This window comes from Pelecanus crispus, chromosome 1 (genome assembly GCF_030463565.1).
Source record: "Pelecanus crispus isolate bPelCri1 chromosome 1, bPelCri1.pri, whole genome shotgun sequence".
Taxonomy (NCBI): domain Eukaryota; kingdom Metazoa; phylum Chordata; class Aves; order Pelecaniformes; family Pelecanidae; genus Pelecanus; species Pelecanus crispus.
In genome coordinates, this window is record NC_134643.1 from 165,394,601 (window position 1) to 165,419,081 (window position 24,481).

Sequence of the window (24,481 nt, forward strand, 5' to 3'; positions counted from 1 at the left end):
AAGGTGCAAATCCTTCTTCCTGAAGCCTCCTCCAACTACTGGTTCCTCCAGCCCTCTCCCACCCACTTAGACTCTACTGGGCTGCTGCTGCAAAACTGAATTTTATCTTTAAATATTGACACAATATTGGCAATGTAGTATATTTTGATACTAGTAGGACTATATTTACTTGCGATTATTTACTAAGTGTGAAGTATATTAAAGAACCAATGCAGCTGCTCAATCTGTTAGGACATGGCATGCTAGCCTTCAATCAGTTGAATAATACATTGCTTAAAATTTGTAATATATCTAGTAGCATGAAGAATTATAAAAGTAAGAAAAGTTGAAGTTTTTAAAAATCCTTTCATTTTCTTTAGAAATAGCCAAATATGCAGATGAATTGACAATTTACACTGTTTTTATTGCACATTAAGTATCATGTTCCACACTGAATTCCAGGTGTAAATTTCTATCACTTAATCCTTCAGCATTCCTTTACAATTTTAGGTAGTAAATGTGAAAAAAATTGCAAATCTTTTAAACTAGAATATTCAATTTTAAAATAAATACCATTTTAATGTATATCTGATTGACAGAAGATTCCCTTCCAATCACTACCTCTCAAAAATAGAATCTTATTGCGGTCTATTTTAAATGCATCTGTTGCCTGCAGTTAGAGTCAACTGCCTGAAAATACAAGCCCGGTCTGCTGCCAATAAGAAGGAATTTAAATAACTTTTGTAAATAGAAAATTTTAAAGAGAGAGAGGGGTATCTTTTGTTGCACAATAAAATTTTGTTTGCCTTCCAAAATGGTCCTGAGACAAGGTACAGTTCAATAGCCGAAAAAAAACGTAGTTCAAAAACATATGAGAGAACCATGTTCTTGTTTTAAACCAGGACTTGCCACCTTAAAAATTGCTGAATAATTCTCTGTTGGTAAAGAACAAGGAAAAAAAATAGGTTATAAAATATGTAATGAAAATCTACTCTTGTGATTACTCTGCTTCACTGACAGGTGACAGCATAAGCCATTCTGGAAAATGGTGATAAGTTTTAGGGTAGCTTAAAAAAACTAAAAACAAAACATAACCATCTCCCTATGTTTTTCTTCCTTTCAGTGATTACTTATCACAACGACTTTGCATTTTCCATGTTAGGCACTCTTGTAATTTAAGTTGATATCTGCTGGTAAAGAAAAAAATGCTCTAATAAAAGGAGGACTGATTTTCATGTTCCCATGTCTAAATGACAGAGTAAGGCAGAAGCCACTGCTGGTTAGTACTGATGGTCTGATGGTCCAGCACCTCTCTCAGTTAGAGACACACTAATCTAGCATATGATGCTTAAAGGAAAAAAATAACTTCACTTAAAATTCATACAACCTGGTTAAAGAAAATGAATAAAAGAATTGCATAGAGTAGCCATACAGAGCAGTTTCTTGGCTTTATTTAACAAGAAAATACAAAAAACCTGAAATTAATTAAACTAAACTGAGGGAAATAATGGAAGATCTCTTGCATGTGACTGAAAGCAACTATAAGGAATTTAACTAATATGAATTTGTAAGATTGCATTAATGATGTTCACCTTGACCACCCCCCTAAAATATCCTAATTTTGCCAACTGGATTTTTTTTTTTTTTAATTGTAAAGCAATGGCAATATTCTGCCCAAAAATTTGGGTGAGAGGACAATATTGAAGTGTAGAAGGACATAAAACTGCCTGCAATAGCTTGTATAACTCACTGTATATTCCCAACCTTTCTGAACAATTGCTGTAAGAAAATTAGAGAGGGTACACATGCTTGGTTTATAGTTTATCACATCACTATTTTTAGTGATGGAAGACCATAAGATTGTTTTTAATTGGTTCTAGATTCCTTTCAGAAAGATTTGTGTAGGATCTCTTTTGTTGTATATAAATTTCTGTATCATTTAGAAAGCAAATAATATTATGAAATAGTAAATAAGGAATAAATAGCACTATGAAAGCTGTGAGGTGATATTGTAACTTCCCAGAAAATAAATTCTAGCAATAAGTGGTAGACCCAGGTATCTGAGGATGTGACACATAACACAATAAAAGTGAGCTACAAGACCTTATTAAATAGTTGGTCAAGAAAGCTGTATCCCAGAGTAAGTGATGACACATTCATTCCATTTTTTTAAAAAATGACTGTAACATGAATAAATGCTAAATGTAAATAAATCAGAATTTCACTTTAAAAAATAGAAAATAAGGGAAATAATGAAGACTCACAGAAGTGCTAGAATTCCTTTAAGAAAAACACTGTGGCTGTGGGCTGTGAAAAACTTGCATCTTCAAACATGTGGAAAAACCTTTTACAACAAAGGGCTCCATTTCTAACTAGATGAGCAGTCACCTCACAGAGTATATCTGGAGTATGCAGAAAGCTTGTAGGGTGGAAAATGAAACTAATATGCAAGGAAAACTGTCAGATGTCAGAAAATATATAGAGAAAATGAGAACAGAAAATGTTAGGCAGGGTCAGTTCTTGAAAAATTGCAAGTACTAAAATGTGCTTTCATCATCCAAATAAAAAGAAAACAGGAAAAAGAGTGGCTTCACCAAGCAGCAAAAAGCAGTTAAGATTAAGGATAATTTACAGACAGTCCAAAACAAAATTAATATGGGGATGTTGACTACAGTAGCAAATGCCGTGTGGCTAATGATACAGACTGTGGAAATGAAAATTACTCATCTAAGATGAGAACAAAACAAAGACATAAAACTGTTTTTAAGGAAGTGTCTAGACCAGGAGTGTGAGACCCCGTAATCTCCACTCGAGAGTATTTACAATACTTGCACATGAAAGGCCAGTTCAATAACAAAGATTTTTAATGAATTATCAGGCTGGCAATCAAATGTCTGAAAAATAATAAAAACAAAAAAACCAACTGATTTTTTTTTCTTTTAAGAAAAAGGGATGTATATGATCCAAGCGACATAAAAACAAGTGGCTCTCATGAGCTGTGCAAGGATTTGAAACAAATTATGAAGCATTGCATAGCTAGAGACACTGAGGTAATGAAAAATGGAATATAATGAATAACAGCTTTATCCCAAAATAGACAATCATTACGCCAAATTAACCTGGCATCTCTGTTTATAAGATAACTGGTATTTTAAGAAAAGGAACACAGGAAATCTAGCTGATCTGATATGATCATATATATTGGATACAATGCCACTAAGGAAAAAAAAAATATTCTGGATAGGTTACTCTAAAAATGTAAAAGAATTACAACTTGGTTTAAGGGAGGAAGGAAACAACATTAGGACCAAAAGGGATATTACTGGGATAGAAGATACTGGTGATGTTTCAAAGGATGTTTTTGGAGCTAAATGTGTTTTACTGATATTGATACAAAATTCAGAGTACGCTAACAACATTTGCCAATGACACAAACCCATAAGCCCTCAGTAGAAAGGTGAAGATGGAAAATCATACAGAATGAACTGGACTGACAGTCTGAAGGACTGAAGTAATAAAAGTGGATTGAAACTAGAAATACAAAGCACAAGGTCACACACCAGGGACAAGGAAAGGACGCCATAGGCTAAGGCCTCCCCGGTTGGAAACAACAAGAGCCTGAGTGTATATTCATGTCAGCTGCGGAAAGATGGTGTGACTAAGTCTTTAGTGGAAAAGAGTTTGAGGTGTACCTGTTGAAGACACATACGTAGGGACAGAAAACAGTAGCAAACTGGCATTTGAAATGCTACACACAATTTATGTAAAATGGACGTGGGTCCAGTTTATGCTGGAAAATTATCCTTAGGTCTCTAAATCTCAGAAGAAGGAGTCCAGTTTTCCAGGGAAAACACTTGTAGTATTTTAGCCACTTGCAAAGTTGCAATAGGTTGGGAATTAAAACATCTCAGCTGAAAGATGGTCATTTAAACCACAATCATTTGGCTCTGATCACGCTTTTGCCCTTAGACTCTTAAGTCTAAGTGCATTCTAAAAATGTTTTTCTACTACTTATCTGCATACCTATAGGTCCAAGAGCAGACACAAAGGTAAAACCTCTGACAAGAAGTTGTGAATCCACATCTGAACCGTATGTATTCAAGGCACCGATTTGGAAGCCTGATTTCACTGGGATCCATCTGTAATCCATCATGAGAGACAGGCACTTCAGCAGAGTGAGTCAAGTCCTGTGTGGGCTGGAGAGTTCTCAGAGGTTGGCTGCCTTTCTTCGCTAAACTACTGGGAAGCATACAATGACGGAATAGGATACACAAATTTAACTGATGGGACTTTGAAATTTGGTGCATCACTAGACATGTATGCATGCAAATAGCGATTCATTCATTGATTTTGTTTTGCTTTACTTATCTATACAATAATCTATGTCAGGTTTTAAATATTCTGATACACTTTGAATAAAAAAGGAGAAGGATATCAGCTTACTTATAGGTTGAACTCCATCAGTCTATGAAAACAATTATATTACATAATTATTGGGTAAACCAGAAACTGAATTTGAACGTTGCTTCCATTTCTGTGCACCTACAGAAATTGTAGCATTCAGCAGTGTTATTGCTATTTCTGTGCTTCCCACTGGACAAGATTCCTTCCACCCTTGTACCAGTTTTAGTTCAGATTTTTTTATTTCATACTAATGTTCACTATGTCTGAAAGCTCTGTTACATCCTAGTGGTTAAACTTTTCATAGGCAATGCAAACAGTCAAAAAAATGACTTGTTTTGTTACCTACCATGCTCTTGCCACCTAAGAGCAACTGTGAATGTATGCATACCTATGGGTCATGATTATCTTGTCTACTGAGCAATGGTGGGGCACAAAAATGCAAGCTCCTTGGAACCACTTAGCAGAAAAGAAAAATAAGAAAAGGCTGATCCTTAGGTTAAGACCTCAGATTGAAAGAAAGGTGACTGGTTCACCTCTTGGATCTTTCGTTTGCCAGATAACCTCTGGCACAGGACAACATCACCAGGGCTCCAAGAGATGAGCTTAAATTCTCTTCTTTAAAAAGCCGACAATGATAACTAACTTTGTCATAGAAATTTTGGCAAGGACAAATTTCTTGGTGTTTGAGAGCTTTCAGATGTTATGTATGACTAGAGATAGCTAGTTTAAAAAAACAAACAAACAAAACAAAACCAATGAGGCAATGTGTATCTTTGAAATTACATTCATCTTTTTCTCAGTAAGATGAAAAGAGCACTCCCTGTCTAGGAGCAATTGTAAAACTATAATCATGTGCTTATTGAACTGCAAGGACCAAGCTCTCAGATAAATCCTTGGTTCATTAAGCCAACACTGTTGGAGATACTGCCTTTGCTAGAATACCTATTTACGTGGTTGTGCAGCATTACTTATAGCACAATAATTCTCACTACAAAATAAGTCTGTTATTGGAGTACAAAGATCCAGGCTGTTTGACCAGACATTAAAATACACACAGATGTCCTTGGTGTCACTTATTTTTAATAACTAAAGCCAAATTACTCTGTGTAAGGACACAATTGAGGGCAGTTCTCATTTTAAAATTGTAATGGAATCAATTTCCTACAGGCAGGTGAGAGGTAGCATAAGGATTCCTCTCCATAGCATAAAGTCAGCCATCAGAAGGAAATCAGCAGCTGGCATGATAATTGAATTGGTCTCATTATTATTCATTTTTAGCAACCACTGAGTGATTCATGAAGTGCTTTTCAAATCTAAAAAACACTTCATGAAATAGGTGAAGAAATATGAAGAACTTCTTGTTATGGATTCCTGCTTTAAATTGGGATGTTAGATGGGAAGGATGATTGAGTTGTAAGACTTGAAAATTTGGGGAAAGTGAAAAATTAACACATTGTTCTGCACTTTCAACCTAGACCAGCACAGTGAAGATGTTTGCAATAGTTCTTTCCAACTGGATGACTTTCTTTCCTGTAGTTAGTGAAGCAGATCCTGCTACTTTACACCAATGTAAAGCTAACAAAAGTATTTCAGATCATGCTAGGATAAGATTAGCAAAATGGCCTATTCTGTTTAGTTTTATTTGAGATTCTCAATAATTATGCCTTCCATTCAGCTGGAGCATATCTCCAAGTCTCTTTTTTTCAGAATTGTTGGAGTTACAGTTTCTGAAATACTTGTTGCAGTTTCTGAAAAGAAAAAGTTGGTACCATTAATTTTTTTCCCCTATGTTAATATGCTTGAAATTAATCTCTCTTTAAGGCTGGGGTCTTGGTTGTTTATGTTGTGCTACCTCCAATGAAAGCCAGCCGACTTCTGGACCTTTACAGTATACCCTGGGGTTTCTGTCCCTACTGAAATTAGGTTCAGCAATGCTGGGGTTTTCACAAAAATACTGGCTCTTCCTTCACATCCCAATCACTTGTTTCTCTTCCTATGCTGACACTATAAGGCTAAACCATAGATTGATTAAGGGGACTGACCCGAATTTAGAAACAACTCAAAAAACCTGGGGAAATTTGAGGGGAAACAGCTGCTTAATGATAGAACATTTCAACTCAATTTTGCCACTCAAGCCCCTCTATCACCAAACCACAGCCCTGATAAGAACTGCAGAGGGAAAATTTCTAAACCTTTATTTACCTATTCCCAAAAGGCTATTAAAAATGCAAAAAAACCCTTTGAACTTAGAACTTCTTACATTAAGCCAATTTCTCTATGTTTATTTAGGGTGTCCAGACCTTGAAGTAGCCCAGAATAATGGATACAAACACTCAGCACTGGCCTTTGGGCAGCCTGGGAGAGCAACTGAGTCACTGTGACAAGAGCACACAGGGTCTGTAACACAGTTTTCCTGTCAACTCTATTTAGTGATTGGATTCCCCCTGCTCCTTTAAGTCCATCCAAAATGGATTTTCAGAGTTAAAATAAAAAGCAGTGACAAATCATCTCAATTTAGTTATTACTGGATGCACTTTAACATCAAAAACATCATAAATGGTGTTAAATCGTAACTCCAACAAAGGTACTAGAGAACGGATAAAAACAAAACTGTATATACTTCTTAAGGAAAAGTCCTCTAATAAATAAAGCAGGAAAAAAAAAACCCCTTCTATTGCACTTGCTGTGCTATGTGTTGCAGGGGTTTCTTAGCACAATATTTTAGTAAGCAAATATTCAACAGCGTTCTAAAAGAAGAAAATCAATCAGAACCCACATTACAATATAAGAAATATGCCAGAGGTGGGTGTGAGGTCATGACCACTGATGTTATTTAATTTCCAGGTTATAAATCAACTAGCTATAATAGACATCTCTATTATACACACTCTGCAGTATTATTTCCAGCAATACTCTCTTTGTTCTATGTTGACATAAGGAACTTAATACTTCGGTGTGTTCTCCATCACTTGAGTCAATGTGAATACCGCAGTTTTAAAATCTTCTTCCCATATCCCAGTACAAGTTATGCAAACAAGTAGATTTTAAAGTACCATTGCTAAATTAGGATATGAAAAGTATTAGTATTTGCAGAAGAATATTTTAAGAAAACACTTAAGGTTCACATCAGCAGCATACATGATCTGTAAGTAATGTGCTCTCATTAGATAAAACTTACTTATTACAGTAATTGAGTGAGAAACTATGGATCAGATCAAACAATACTTTAAAATCAGTATCTTTAGAAATGGAAATAGACTAGAAAATTAAACTGGAATTTAAAAAAAAAAAAAAAAACCAAACAAATGTTGCCCCCTGGAGGGTATTTTAGACATTAAAATGAATTAAACAATATCCGTAGAAAACTATTTCTAGAAGATAAAAACATCAGACTGTTTAAAGAATTCAAATTTTTACTTAATTTCTTTAAGATGGGCCGGGGGGGGGGGGGGGGGGGGAGAAGAGAATACTCTCCCCTACTGAGACTACATTTATCTTTCTCTGTCCAAAGAGGTCATCATGTCATCATGCATGATTTTACTCACTCTTGAAATTTAAAACTCCGCTTACTGTCAATTGCAAGTCCACTGCCAAGATTAGAATTTAAATTACAGTAATGCTTATAAAAGACTTTAATTGCACAATGCTAGTCATAGGTTGCTTTTAATATGTACTACCCTAACCCTATATTTCAGAACTTCAGATCAACAATTTCTGAAAGAGTCCAGGAAGGATTTTTGCTCTTTTACATGGTCCATTACTTGGTTTAATTTTTTTAATTTTTCCTCTCTCGCTGTTCTACTAAGTACTGAAGAGCAGTCACAGCAAGAGACAAATCTAGGTGAGATTGTCTCCTGTGCTCTTAAAATTTCTCTGCACACAACTCTGTGTGTTTCAGGTAATATGGTTATAAAGCCCTTTCTATATCTCCATCTACCTGCTTCTGCTTAAACCCCAAATAAGGCATTAGAAACCAAGTTTTCAGCCAATACGTATTAAAACAGTATAATATGGAGGATCTAATCCTATAGTGCTTAATGGGGATGTTTAGTTAATCACAGACTTTTAAAGCAGAATAGTCCTCTGCAAGTGTCTAGACCTGTCTCTTTTATTCCTTTTCCCCATTATGGTCAAAGGAGTTATTTTCAGTTTAAGTTACCTAAATTTCCACTTAGTCAATACTAAATTATCCATCTGCTAAAGCCTAACCTTGCTTTAGTTAGTAGTCTCAGGTTGCACAAGGTCATATAACATTTGGCAAGTTCAGTTATTGGGAAGGCAAGTGATTCTCATTTTACAACCGTTTTACTGAATAATCTAGCTAATTGCAATCTTCACACTTTACATGTTATATCACAGTCTTTGAAATATTCATTGACATATGGTATCAATGATATATATCCATTGGTATACATCATGACTAGAGAAAGACACAAATAAGAGAATCACAGACTGGTGGCAGTTGGAAGGGACCTCTGGAGGTCATCTAGACCAACCTCTCTGCTTGAGCAGGACCACCTGGTTTCCCAGAACCATGTCCAGACAGCTTTTAAATATCTTGAAGGATGGAGGCTCCACAACCTCCCTCAGCCTTTCCTCATAGAAGAGATGCTCCAGTCCCTTCATCATCTTTGTGGCCTTTCACTGGATTCTCTGGTAGCTCCATATTTCTCATGTACTGGGGAGCCCAGAACTGAGCACACTAAGTTAAAACACTCTCAACAGACTCTTTACTAAGTAAAAACTAAAATATCTAAATAAAATTTTAATACTACAAAATTGTATTAAAAGTAAACCATAAGGTTTTGAAAATGTTATTCTCGTTAGTGGGGTAAAGAGGGGATGATGAATAGGAAACAAAACTGAAGAGAATAAAACATTTTCATTTCATCTACTTGGTTTAAATGTGTTCTATGTCGTTTTGTTAGATTGCTTGCAAAATTACAAAATAAAATACATTTCTGTTTTAATAGCAAGAAGTTTCAATTGACTTAAAAGGATTTATTTGGAAGTTCATTTCATGGCAAATTCTGAAAATTTTTTTGGTTATTGTTTACAAAAAATAATATGCAAGACATGAAAATTTTGCTACTCCAATTTCATTGTTTTCTGTTGCAATACATGGCAAGGGTAATACATGGTTTTAGCACTTTTATGTACTGGACAGTGCTCTGAGACCAAACTGTCTTTCATAGCTCAAGTCTTTTACTTGAGGAGTATATAAACCCTACATTTATATATGTTAAAAACTATGTGTTTTATTACTGCATATTTGTAATTAGTATAAATAAGTTTGTGTCTGTGTATACATACACATACTTTAAGAATCAAAGACAATATGCATTTTTCCTCAACCTATACTAAAAGGGTACAAAATATAAGAAAAAAAAAACCCTATATTGCCAATTAGTAGCATTTCCTTTTTCCCACTACTGGCTATGAATTCAAATTCCCAGTAAAGTGAACAGACTCGATTGTAATAAAAATCAATTAGATATTGTGAATGATTAAAATGAAGGAAAGCAACACCCAGTTGAATCAGCTCCAGTTTGTTACCCCGGAGGTGGCACAAGTTGATATAATTTTTAATGTGATTCATGCTGTTTAGACAGATGATATAAATATCTCAGGGAGACAGAGATAAATTAGTTTTATCCATCAAAACAGTCTAGAGTCAAGGTTTCTGTTAATAATTCAATGGTTCTGTGAAAGATTCCTTACTTATTTTTAACCAAATGGTTTCTCATTTTTTTGAAGAACAAAAATAATCAACTTTTAAGTAGGAAGATCTTTTAATAGGCAGAGCGAGTATTCTTTGGCTTCTCCAGAAGACCGCTTTTCCGTATGTTACTTTCCCAGTGTAGACTTTTGTACAGATACTGCACATATCAAACAAAATTATACCTGAGACATGAACAATTCCTTTCCATGAAATAACTTGCAGTGAAAGAAAAAAATACAAAGGAGCTTCACATATTTAGCTCTGTAGATACTAAAACTTGTAGACACTCTAAAAACTACATTCTTGTGGGAAAGAAAGATTAACAAACCCAGCAGGTTCATGTTTGTGTTACTGTGCTCAAGAGATGAAATAGCAGTTAAATAAACCCTGTTTCCTGAGTCTGAGCTGGTTCGGTGTGTGCTCCAAGTTCACTAACAAATGCTGGCCCAGACACCCTTTGCTGTCTCCTTCCGCGGTCCATGGCTGCACATGAACTTTGGGTTCCATAAGCCCAAAAATGATGACCCAAAACTGACTGAAGGAGAATTCCTGATTTTCTGTGAGATTAAACACTTGATGTTTGGCTTCACCACCACCACCACAGAAAAAACTCACAAATGCTGCAGGATTTTTATTTTCAAAAAAAGCGGTACATAAATTTATTAACAACTGTGCCACAAAAGGCCAGCCCAGCTGCTATTTGATTTAAGCCAAAACATCAAAGGACCTATAGACTTTCATTGGCACAAGAAAGGAACCCATGAAAACCTGAGGGCCTCCACAGTTTCACCTCTTCGGCTGTCTGCCAGTAAGTCTGGAAACCTTGGAAGCCATGTTTGTATCAGAGATCCCAAGGTTTCCAGCTGTGGTTCTTAGTCCCAAAGACAGATGCTCCTAATGCTTCCAGTCTCAGATATCTATGGTAGTGACCTGAAAATCTAACACTTGGTAGCTACCATTTGAGAAAAGCTCTTTGAAAAGCAATTTGAGGAAAGCTCTTTTCCTTCTGGATTCAACAAATGTGAAGTTTCCAGCAAAATCCTGTTTCATTCAAGAATTCCCTGCTATCCCTACTGCCGGCAGCACCAATGCTCTGGTCTACAGAGCTGCAACTAGGCGGTGGTGCCATGGATACTGCCTCTCTCCACCTAGTCAAATGTCACGCTGGAGCTTTGAGAGTCTGCTCTGATCATTAGTGACCATGCATATAGTAAAAAACTCTGGGCTCCCCCGCTGCTGCAATGTTTTTATTTCCTTCAGCAGTTTTGTGTGCTTGTCATAGAATCATAGAATCATAGAATCATAGAATCATAGAATCATAGAATTAAATTGTCAGGGCCCTGAGGGCACCACCAGCCCTCCCTCTCCATGCCCAGCCTCCCAGGGCTGCCCCCAACCTGCCCATGGCCCAGGTCCCCGTGTCAGCCACCCAGGCCATCAGCCCCCGCCCCGTCGATGCCACAGCAGGGCTGGTCTCCAGCTTCCCGCAGCCCTGCCCTGCCCGGCCATGGGTCCTGCTGAGCCAGGCCCACCCACGGGCCCACATCCCAGCCTGCCCTCAGCCCATACTCGTCCCCAGGGAGGTGCCCGATGCCTGATGGCTGGGGCTGCCCCGCTGACCCCGGCTGCTCTGCTCCTGGCTGTTCTTAAAGACCAGAGCTGCAGGGAGTGCGAACCGCCTACTGAAGAAATCAGCCGTGTAACATCAGCAAACGTTCACTGCAGTGAAGTCAGAGTATCTAAACCTTGGATACTGGAAGGCATTTTGTGGCAAGAGCTGCTTTTAGTTCATCATTGGGTACCTGAAGGAAGAGCAGCATTAATGGGAAGTTTGTATCTAAACCTTAAAAGCTTAGTTACTAAACTGAAGAATTAGCTAAAGATGATATGGCTAAAATATATCCAGTTAAGTACAAACTAACTTCAAAAGTTACCAGTGTATCAGATCACTAAAAAAAAAAAAAAAAAAATCAGAAAGTTATTTAGGGGTAAAGTTATGTTATATGCATTGCACATTCAAAATGAATGCCGCTGGTACTGCAGACTAAGTAGAGCACAGGTTGACACCACGAACTTTGCTTTAAGGACTGGGTGAGCTCAGATTAGCAGTAGTAACATTTGATTTGCTACGTATGAAATATGTGGCCAGGCTCACACGCAATGCCTGGCAATGATGCCACCTGCATGTCTGTCTTTGCCTTTGTCTTAAAGTTTTCCTGTGAACATCCTCTTGCTTGACAGTCGAAATGACCCATAATGTTTACTTCTAAGAAAAGCCTGTAAGAGGTCTGAAGGCCATAACACTGGTGAACCTCAGCACAGACAGGATCCAGGCAGCCTACCGTGCCCTGATTAGAGGTCCATCTGATGCTGCACAACTTAAAGTTGCCAGCATCTGAAGAGGCATAAGATTATCTGTGCTATCCACTTTTTCCTTCCTGTGTTATGTCCAATATGTTTTAAACAATACCTTATGGACTCTGAGTGCCTTTATTACTTGGATCCATAACAAATACTAGCACAGGTGTGTTACAATTCTCAAAAGAAAAAATCAGACCTTCTACAGTTTGCTGGTTAGCAGCTGGTCAAACAAGCTCACAGTAAACATGCCAGTTACATAAATATTACATGGAACAAGTCAGCTGGATAAGACAGCTCCACAGAGTACAGAAATGGGTCTTAGATATTATTCACAGCATGGTAAACCTAATGCCCAAAATGTCAAAATGACAAGCCTGGCGCAACCTGTACATGAGCTGTACACAGGGGAACCTATGCCGAATTCAAGCCAAGTCACTGCACAAGGCCTATTCAATGACTACGTAGTCACCATTGAGTCAGAAACTAATAAATTTATGCTGCATATCCTTTGTATAGTGAGCTGGAGGGGCGAAAAGGGGACACATACTCATAAAACAACTACAAGCCTCCCGCAATGACTATGAAATTTAGTAGCATCATGAAAAGTTATCATTACTCAGTAATTGTGCTTGAGGAATGACTGACTGGCGATCCAAGGACTTTTTTCAAACCAAGGATCTCCTAGAAGATGCGCTTTCTTATCTGAAATAATTACATTTAGTGTTACCTATTAATGATAGATTAATTTTTAATATTTGTTATCAAAGTTGTGTATATGCTTTACAAAACATAATTTCTCCATAACTTCATGATAGGTATAGTTAGTTAATTGGAATGGATAACAATTTTATTTAATGGTGTTCTTACATATGTAGCGAATTAAGGGATGTACTTGCACATTCTTCCTACAGCTTTTGTTAAAAAGCTTAGTTTAAAATAAATTATTTGTGGATGTGCTTCGCACAGCAGCATGCCAGCAAGAAAGCATAAACAAAGTTAATGAGTTTCCTCAGATTTAAATCAAAACCATATTTTTCAGTCTTTTGCTAAAACAGGAAAGTTCTCTAGTAATTTATGAATCCCTAAGCCAAGATGATAAGTATCATCAACTGTCTCCTTTAGTCTAGTGTATGGTAGGAAATCTGCTTCCTCTCTCTCCAAAACAATGCAGATGCACACTTGACACAGACAATATAAATGGGAAACAACAGTTCCATAGCTTGTCACAGCATAGATTTAAATCATTAAATACCAGCTAGTAATCCCTGAAATTGAGTCACTAACCTCCCCAAAACTTTTGTCGGCTTATGGGGAAAACCCATTACAAAAAGAGGAGGTGTATAAAACCGGAGTATTCAAGCATGTGCTAGCTTGCAGTAATGTTTAAAAACCAACTGAGCATTGCATATAATTTCAATAGTCCATCTTTGGGGGGAAAAACACAGGTGCATTAAAATCTCATTTTAGAAAGTTTTGAAAACATCCACCCACCGAGGACACATAAGAGGGGCATACCCCAGCATTCCAAAGAAGAGCATGGGTCCAAAGTGAAATATAATTCTGAGCACATTAAGTTGTGCTCACATTTATCCACTCTTTTCAGCAGTGCCAAATGTTAAACAAGTGCTTCTCAAGATTTATTTTGGCTATACTCTTCCCCACTGTACTGCTAGGTATTAGGTTTTTCTTCCCTTGCTTTTTGAACATTAATAATCTCTTAATAATGTCTAATTTTTTTCCCTATGCTTTTAGAAAAGATAAACATTTGTGAAATTTAACCTGTTCAGAGATAGTGGGGTTCTTTATAAGCTTAAGAGTAATCTAAAGTTCAGCAAAATAAAGACGGATCCTATTTCCTAGAATATGCCTCAGGTTGACAGTTTCTTCTACAGTCCAGCTGAACCTCCTGCAGAACCTCCTGTTGTTATCACAGTCTCCGAAGCACAGACTTACCAATTTACCAAGTTCACTGCTGTGCACTGTGCACTGGCTCCTCAGCGAAACTAAACTAGATTTCACTTTCCAAAACATGCTATATGGTATTTGGGAAATTTTATCCCTAACCTAACAGAGACAGAAGGCTAAAATATATTGCAATTGCAGTCAATCTTCAAAAAAGGTCACGTCTGCATCAGTAGCATCCTGACTTCTGAAAACCTTCTAAACGCAGTGACTTGATTCAGTCAGAAGGAGGGCTCGGCAAGTAGAATAACAGGAGCATCAGTGAAGCAATAAGGTATTCAAAACAGGATTCCTTAACAAATCATTGCATCTTCTTTGCAAATAGGAACACTGGCAGAGACAAAGGGGGGATTGGATGAAAAAAAATTTTTACATTTTTCCAGATATTTATTTAGAGAGGATTATGAGAGCACTCTAGATAAGCCTGGTATCTGAGTATTACTAATTCTTACAAGGTCCTTCAATTCTTCCCATGGAAAAGAATGCACTTGAGTTCCTTGGTTAAGGTTAAAAGCTGGATCACCCCAAGCTTGTCTATACAAAAAGGGAGAGAGATATGTGGCTCCAGCAAGTGGCTTGGTTTGATTCAGATCTTAAGTAGGCCTGCTTATTTCCTGGAGGAAAAAAGTCTATATCGGGATGCACATTATTCTTGCTTTCCAGACCCCTAGACATTTTCCAGCTAACATGTTATCCTTTTTGGAAAACTCATCTGTTTTGTCAAATATATATTACAACCTGATTTCTTCAGTTGCCTTTTGTGAAAACTTTACATATAGTTCATGGCCCCTCACAGTCTGAAAACCAATTTAAGTATTTTAGCAGGATAGATAGGGTCCTAACTTAGGTGCCTCAGGTACATCACCAAAGTTGGTTGGGTGAATATGCTCAGACCTTTCTGTAAAAGGCACAGTCAGACAATGTAGGGAGAGGCAAAGTAATGCACAACTTTGCAGAGTAGGTACTATTATATTATTTATTCTTTACATCAGATAACTTAAAGAGCAAAATTAAAAACTTCTTGCCCAGTAACACAGTGAGAAAATAGCTGGCAGGTGGGAACAGGGCTCCAACTGTGATAGTATGCACAGATTACCATCCTTTTAAACAAAGAGTAATCAGCATAGTATTATACGTTTTTAAAATACCGGAGACTGCAATTCATGGCAAACTGAAATTAACTCTATTTTTATGCCTTGGTTTGAAATAAATCAGAGAAATCTCTTAAACTAGAAGAACATAATGGATAAAAGGTGAACAGATTGTTTTATTTGCTCTTAAAACATTATGTTTCTGATTTTTAGTGTAAAAAGATTATTTCTAGGTGTGGGATGGTATAATTAAACTAATCAGTCCCTTTATGTTGTTATTCTCCTTGATGCACATTTAAATGGAGTGCTAATAAGTAATGAATTTAGCAAAAAAACCCCATCAATCCCAACAATTGAATGACATTTCCCATTTTTGACAAAGTATGAAGCACAGGGAAAAATACATCTCAAAGTTCTGAAGTAATTTCAGGTAGAGTCCTGAATTCTTTTAATTTCAGATATTTCTATAGTTCCACTGCCATATCATCTTAGCATATCACAATCTACTATTAGGTGTTTCTGTAGCCATTTACATTCACAATGCCCCAAAATTGTGGTGGTGGGGGGGAAATTAACCATGCTTTACAGATGGGGAATAAAATGTACTGGAAAACATGTAAGACAAAGTGAGTTTAGCTAATGTTCCCAGGCTATTCATATGGCAGAGTGAGACAGGATCTGTCTCCACACTCAGGTCATGTACGTCAATGGCCTTATCTGTACACTTTGCACTGTGCACTTCCTTCTTAGATTAGGTAGCCGGGAAGGAATGGAAGAGAACATACAGAAAGAATCCTGAAAGCAGAGAAGGAAACAGAAGAGACTGGCCTGCTGAAGTCAATGGCAAAACTCACATTGATTTTCACATGTCTGGTTTCAACCTCAAGTCTAATCATTCTGCTCAAGACATGGAAGTCCTCTCATCTAATGAAACGATCAGGGGATCTTCAAAAGCTCAATCAACGCAGCAGAAAGGAAGGCTGTTCTAACAAAGGATGTTGGGTAGCTTTGTTAATAAATCTTTCACACACAGAGACAAAAAGAGAGATTCTCTGTCAGCTTTCAAAAGAGAAAATTCCTAAGAACTTTGGTGGCAATAAATGAAAAAAGAAGAGAAAAAAAGCCCTCTCTTAAATTAGGGATTCAGTAAACAGGACTCTTATTGTTCTTCTATGTCTGAATTTGAGATTAAGATGATGAACCTTTTAAAGGAGACAATAGAAAAAAAAAGAAGTCAAACAGTTGAAGAAGTTTCACCAAGCTGGCTTGATAATAGAAGAGTATCTTTTTTTCTTTTGTTTTCCCCCTCTAGGCCTTCACTTAATTGTACACTTTAGAAACATTTTGAGGGGGAGGGTGGGGGTGGAAGGTCTAGAAAAACTAAAAGGAGCCAATAAGAAAAATTCAGAAATCAAGGATAAAAACGAGACATTTGTGCTTCTGACTGAGACACACTAATAGGAACTCTAACACAACATGTGTTGCACTCATAATTCTTCTGTTCATGCTGGTTATTCATGCCTTTTCAAGCATGACATAATCACAAACCCACGTAGTTACAGCAAGACCTTGGCTAGTCAGAGAATTAAATGCTTATTAATAGAATTTTAAAGAAAAGACAAAAAGAAAGAAACTAACTTGGAAAAAGACCCTACTAGAGCCACAGAAAATAAGAGTAATGCAATCAATCACTGTTAAAAAAGTGCCTTGAAAGAGAAAAACAACTCCAAGTTCCCCTGTTCCCCCTTTTGGTAGCATAGCTTTGTTTCACAAAGTTTTTCCAATGTGTAACCCTGGCTATCTTTCATACTCTGTGGAAAATCAATTATCACAGAAATTAATAATGTCTGCTTATTATGGATATGTTAGTTGTTCTAAGAAGTAGATCAATTTGAAAGATAGATTAGACAAGGTCAACAAATTCATGCCAACACTCTGAAACTTATGAATATGGATAAGTGTAAGGCTGACTTTGATGGCTTAGACCAACAAATACAAGTGAATGACAGATCAATACAACAACTTTGCAAATGGTAGTTAAAATACTAAAATCTAAGAGGAACGTATTTGTCTTTAAGTGAATACCCTTAGTCAATGCTCCCCATAGTGTGTGTGTGGGGGGGGGAAAGATAAAAGTATAGGCTGAAAGGGGAACATGTAGTGTTGGAGAGGGGAGGAGGGGAGAGGAACTGGGTAAAAACATCAGAGTTGCTTTAAGTGCATAAGGACTATGGCTGTACGGCTAGGCAGAGGACAGTGTTAAATACAGCATGCATAAGGAACCTAGAAGCAAAAGAAGAAGAAATTACAGAGTCTGAGGAAGTGAACAAAGAAACTAAGGAAAGAAAAAGAGGCAGGCACAGACGAGTAGAAAGGACTGGGATACAATGTGGAGCACAGGGAACAAAACCACAGGGCTGCAGAGAGGATTCACAACAAACAAAGGAAAGAAAATGAAAAGGGAAGATGAGAAAATATAGGCAATGGTTAAAATATATACTCAAAATGGAGAAGGAAGTGAAAGAAAGAGGAAGAAAGCAGTGACATAGGGAGGAAAATGTGAAGAAGAAAAAAGCATAAAAAAATAGCTTGCCAGAAAGAGTCAACCTTGTCAGTCAAAAGGATGAGATGCGATCACATCAAGAATCAATTCTGGCCTTGCAGAAGATATTCCAGAACAGAATGTAATTTCCCCAAAGGAAATGCCTTTATAATAATAAGAATTAACAAATCAATAGAAGAACTGTTTAATTTTCTTGCCATTAGTTGAAATTCATGTACCCTGCAAAGAATGTCTGAATGACAACCATTGAGCAAAGCAGAATCTCATTTATATTACAGTTGCCAATCAAAGCTACAAAGCTACAAAATGTATACAACTGGGATCTTTGGTAGAAAACTACAATATAGCAGTCCACAAGAGAAAGCTGAGTTAGATCGTAGCGGAATAAAGGAAGGTTTTTTTCTTTAACTGAATACAAATTAGTCAAACATTCTCTGTTACAAACATTTTAAAGTAAAGGTATATGTAATAACGTGTGATGTTCTTGAAAAAGGTGTGTCTTAATGAATTCAGCAAGAACACTGCTTGGTTTAATCCCAATCAGAGAGTGGATATTTTTTAAACCTTGGAAAGGCTTTAAGATCAGACAAACAGAACACATAAATTATCACACATGTTGCTAATTGCCTCCACATAGCTGACCCAAATGCACATATAATACTCAAACACAATTTTCTCTCATCTGGAATGACTGATTACTTGCTGGTTTGTGTTGTTTCGGGAATACCCTGAAGGATGTCTTCCTGTGACCTCTCTAATCCCCAAAATCCATAATCCTGTCCCTTTCACTTCAGTGTCCACAGCATCCAACAGAGCAGAAGCAAACACTTAACCTACTCAAAATGCTAAATAAATTAATTTGCCATATCTACACCCCACTCAGTGTCATACCCCTTGAATATGGGTGCTGATTTTCAAAAGCCAGATTGTGTGTGTTACAGAGCAACTGTGAGTTTCATTAATTCCTACTAAATTCCTACTAAAATCAATGATCTTCAGAGGCGCTCAGTATGATGCAGTAAAAAGCCCCCAAAAAATGTTTCTTTTTTTCCCACATGGAGCTGGCAGTCTACAGAAGCAGTGGGGTTTACATTTTGTGGCATGAAGTATTGGTTAGGAAAAGAAGTTTACATTAATTTTAGAAATAAGTCACAGGCAAACTGTTGGAAGTAATCTACCATTCCTACTAGTTAAACTGCCAGATCTTTGCAGATCACTCTTAAGTTCTGTGATGGTAGGCACACTTTGCCAAGCAACAAGTGCCAGATTTCATTCCATTTCTTGTGCACACAATAGAGGTCCATAAATTGCTTCAGGCTTCAAGCATTCATGAACTATAGCTGCTGCTCAGAATGTATCTAGTCATAAAATTTCTTGCACACAAATACTATGCATGATCTCTTTACATAGGTGAACATGTCTAAAGATAAACATGAGGGGCTGCCATTTTTTTAGGTTTATTGGGGTTTTTTTCCTCCAAATTGCATTACATATTAGCAAAACTATTTTTATAAACACATATTTAGACTGAGAAGACAATATATTAACATACCTAGATGCCAAGGAGACTGCAACAAACAGAAAATTATTTTAAAAGTCAGACTGTAAAGTGGAAAATTAGTAATACAGAAATGCTATAGGGAGATAACCAAGTACAAATGTTTATTCGAGGACTGAGAATTAGAAGATAAATATAGGTGAAAAATAGTGTCTGCTAGCCCAAACCAAAAACCTTGACTATGGAAAGCACCAGCAGAAAGAGTATTCATTAATAAAGACAGGGTCTATTCATCGTAAAAAGAGAATGTGAAAATATTTTAGGATGTGTATTCTGCATGAAAGTAGATATTTTGAAAGAATGGGGATCTGGAAAACACCTGTAATCAAAGAGAAACAAACAATATTTCGAAAACATCATCTAGGTGGACCAGGTGGTCTGAAAAATACTAATGTATGTATTACATTCGTAGGTCTTCAGTTGTTCAGAGACAGGAGTGCAAGATCACAGTGGAAAGGATACCCTGATATTTGTGTGAAGTGAAAAGAAAGCTGGAACAGATGGTGGAGAATAAGGTAGGGATAGGATTGGGGAAAGAAATACTGAAGTTCAAAACAGAAGAGTGCTGTGGGACCGTGCTCCTGCCTGGTACTACGTTAGCAGAAATTATTGTAATTTTGCCTTCTATACTCAACTATTTATCAGGAATATCATGTGAAATCAAAGGTAGTAAAACAAATGTCCTAAAAGAATTTAAATTCATTTTACTATCCTAGATAATGCTGTGACAATGCTCTTGCATTTAAGAGCTGGTACCTCCAATGGGACCTACAATGGAGCAGGATCACAATTTTGAACAGAGTGTTTCCTGGTCAGCTATTAGGTTGGAATTTCCTGTAACCAGACAAATAACTTTATTATTCTGAAATTAAAAAAATTCCAAAGCAACAAATAAACCACACTCCCCATCCCACCCCACCACATACACCCCACCCCCTGCCAATATTTAGCATTAACTTAAGTGTTTATCACCCTTCAGGTAAAATCTGTTTCATGGTAATTTTTTATAACAGAAATAAAAATAATAGCTTGCCATATTTCTAAAGCTGGCCATGTAAATAAACACTAGCAGAGAGAGTGCAAAATTCCTTCTTAGACCTTTAATATATGTATCTGCTGCTCAATTTCTCTATGGATGTCTAAAAGAACAGTATACAGACACTTTTAAAAAAGAGCTAAATATTCTGCATTGCTTTTGGGTCATTAAACAATTTGAAAAAGGTTACCTGGCAGTTTTTCCAATGCTTTTTCAGACAACTCCCTTCCACATACAGATACATACACACACGCACACGTATATAAAATATAGCTACATATATACCTATAAAGGTAAAAATACCTTAATTAGTACAAAAATGTGTACACCATTTGGGGACGGAATTGCATGAGGGATAGAACAAGATCATAACTAAAATGGAAGATGAAGAAACAGTATTTACTGTTGTATATGCTGCCACAAAATGTCAAAATATTTTTTTTTAAAAAATTCAGTAAAAATGTATTAGGAAAATAAGCATCAACCACACATCATCAATAATGAGAAAAGCAGAGAAATGTAGTAGATCTATTTTTAATAATTTTGCATATAGGAAGCGGGCATTTCTTCAGTTCAAATCATCAAATACTAGGAACTAGATTTTAAGGAAGGCAATTAGATCAAACTGGAGTTTGTTCTTTTTCTTTGCACACACTCTTTTTCAATCTTTCACTTTTGTAATGTTTTTTCTTAAACTAGCTTTTCTTCTGAAGGAAATTGAGAGATCAAATACTAATGGTAACAGGCTTTTATTATGCATACTTTTTTCTTATTAATTGAATATAAGAAGCAAAGTATCCTCTTTTCCTTTTTCACACAGAATGGCAGCCTTGGAAGAGCACTGCAATTTTGTTAACTTGGGTTTTATGCTGATTCTTCTGCCTCTACACCCTCCAAAACAGAGCTCCATCAAAAACTCAGGATTTCTGATGCTGTCATTAGGCCTCACAGTTAGCAGGAGTCTGCACGTCAGGGAGAATTGCTTAAATTGGAAATGCTCCCTGTGTTTCAGGGACACACATGTAGCACAGGCATGAAACAAGGAACAATTTCTAGCTAGTCCTTTGCTCCTGTTTTGGCTGAGGACTGTACAACAATGTTATTCGGTACAAGAAGGGAAAAGAAAGTGAAAGGAAAAGGCCAATTGAAAAGCGATTTGGGTTCCCAGGAATACAATACTGCAGAATGGAACAGATTTTATGTCTTTTTTTTTCAAAAAAGTTCTTGACAGTCTTCTGTAAATCATATACATTTCTTCTTAGTTCTTCCAGTTTCCATCTGTCCTTCTGGAACATAGCCTGCTCTCCCCATCATTTGTCAAATTTGCTACTTCTGAATGGAGTACACAGGTGACTCGAGGGATAGTTCGACACTACGATTCCAAGTAATGAAATGACATAAAATTCTTAAAAATCTATCTTACCTTTATCGCTCTGTGAACCACACCAAGATAATTGCCCCCCAAAATACATGAAGCATACGTCAACGAAGACGACATCTCCCTAGTGCTCAGTTTATAAGCATAATGCAAATTATACTATGAATTTCCTCCTCTCATGCCTGGTGTTTTTATATTGAGATTACAAAATATATGAATAGGACAATTATCTCATTTCAGTATCTACCAATTTCTTTCTTTTACCTCAACAGGATTTGGACCAAGACCTAAACAGCGGCTAAACTTTTATATTCTTTGCCTCTTTGGAATTGCTTTTCCTCTATGTTAGTATGAACAGTCTTGCAAAATACCTCCAGACCTGCCAGCAATAACATATACCAGGTCAGGATGTTTTAGATTGGATTACACATAGGAATGTGTGTAGGAGTAAGAAATATAGAACTCCTTTTTTTTTTTTTTTTTTTTAATAACAGTAATAACATTATGTTATTTATCAGGCTGTAAATTGCAGAATGCTGAATTCCCAGTTTGTTGCAAATTCAACTGAAGGTGAGACTGAGGTGCAGCAACCAAATACTTCCTGGAAAAGCCATGCACTATATTTCTGGCAGCTAATTGATACTCAGTTCTTAGTCAAGTTGTAATATCTTTTTCTGCATGCTTTAAGTTGTTTCAGTATGCATTTTCCCCTCCTCTACTTCACAGCCAGAATCTCTCCCTTTCACTATTTCTGGCAAAAATAGATGAGTGAGAAAATTCTTCTAAACATATGCACCCACTTGGTAGGAAGGGAACACCAGGACTTGAGTAAAGCTGCAAAGCTAGATCTCTGCATGATCTTGAGCTGACCTGAACACAGAAGACTTCCTACATGCTATTAAGCTACAAAGCCATGGGGCAGTCATACTTTTAATACTGGGGCTTTAATCTGCAGTGAAAACTATCAAAATGAAAAATAGACTTGGTGAAATCGGATTTCATCCTCAAGATCTTGTGTCACCCACAGTCCCAGCACATTATGTCCTGGTACTCTAACTCAGCCTCTCTGAAGCAGACAGAAAGGAAAAAGCACCAGGGAACAAAATTCGTGCTATTTTCAGTAGCAGTTTCCACCCTAATTTCACCAGTGCAGGATAGAAACATCTCACACAATACTAGCTTCCCACCTCTGTTTCAAAAATTGACTTATCTGATGGTCTGAAACTGCCATGGGTGTTAATTAATGTACAGTAACTTTACAGGCTTCTATAAGAAAGAGAGGACAGGACATTCTGCAAAGGCTCTTCCTCTGCAGAAGCCAGGAAATTTTTGTCTTGAATGAAAACTTGAGGGGTCACTGTGGTCTTACATCAGTAAGAAAAGCTACACACTGATTTGACCCATCACCTGTATTTGGGACTTTCTACAAATAATTTGTTTTTAATGTAGGTATTTATGGTACAGATCAGTCATGGATTCTTGCACTTCTATAAAAAGCTGCAGCAGTAAGCCATTTCTTGCCCTTACAAAATCTTGCAACTGCACATGTGGATCTGAGGCTTGCTATGACCTTTCATTGGTTTTCTCAGCTTTTTAGTAACAATTTGTAATTTTAGACAATATTACATTTTCTAAGTGTTGAACAAGTGAAATAATTCCATTGCAACATGCCATGGAAAGCAGATAAATATAACATTATGCATGTGTTTTAGACAGGGAAATTGCTCCAGTGAAGTGAGTTTCAATTTCTGTGTAGTCGTTTCTTATTTGACCTTGTTAACCTTCAAGTTGTTTTTGTTTGTTGGTAGTTTTTATCATTTTGTCTTTGTTTTTTTCCTACTAAACTTTTAACATAAATACTTATTACAAAATGATTATTTTTAGACGATTTACTTAGAATATTTTATTATGCATTTATTTTGCAGAACCTTCTGAATGCTCCTGTTAGGAACCTGATACCCTTTCTAATTAGCTTTGTGGAAAACACCCATGCAACTCTGGGGAAGTGTTCACTGCTAGCCCCTGCTCACACTCCCACTAACTCCAGTTGGACTATGGTTTTGCATGTAAGTTAACAGCATTTCCTATATGAGAAGTAGATAAGAAAAGATTTCACAGTTCTTAAAATTTATAACTGGTTTTAAGTGAAAGTACTTGGATTGAACCAAGATCATCCTATCAGATAGAAATCATGATGTAAACAAATGTTCAGTGGTGGAGCCCAACAAACACTGCCAGCGAGCTCTGAGAAGCTACCTGCTGGAAATAGCAAAATGGATATGTGTGCAATAACAAGCTCATTCAGATGGACATTTGCCAGCAGTTTGCTACACAAGTGCATCTTTCTGAATGTATAACCAGTCAACTTGAGCAGACATAACTGAATTTTGTTACTGTATTTGGTTTATTACTAGTAAACTTGCTGCT

The 24,481-nt window shown here is 36.7% G+C and overlaps 1 protein-coding gene across 1 annotated transcript in view; it reads right to left on the reverse strand.

Moving 5' to 3' along the window:
* The window catches only part of ITGBL1 (integrin subunit beta like 1), a 154,193-nt gene that overhangs the window by 88,662 nt on the left and 41,050 nt on the right, over nt 1-24,481 (reverse strand). The gene's annotated exons all lie outside the window — the stretch shown is intronic.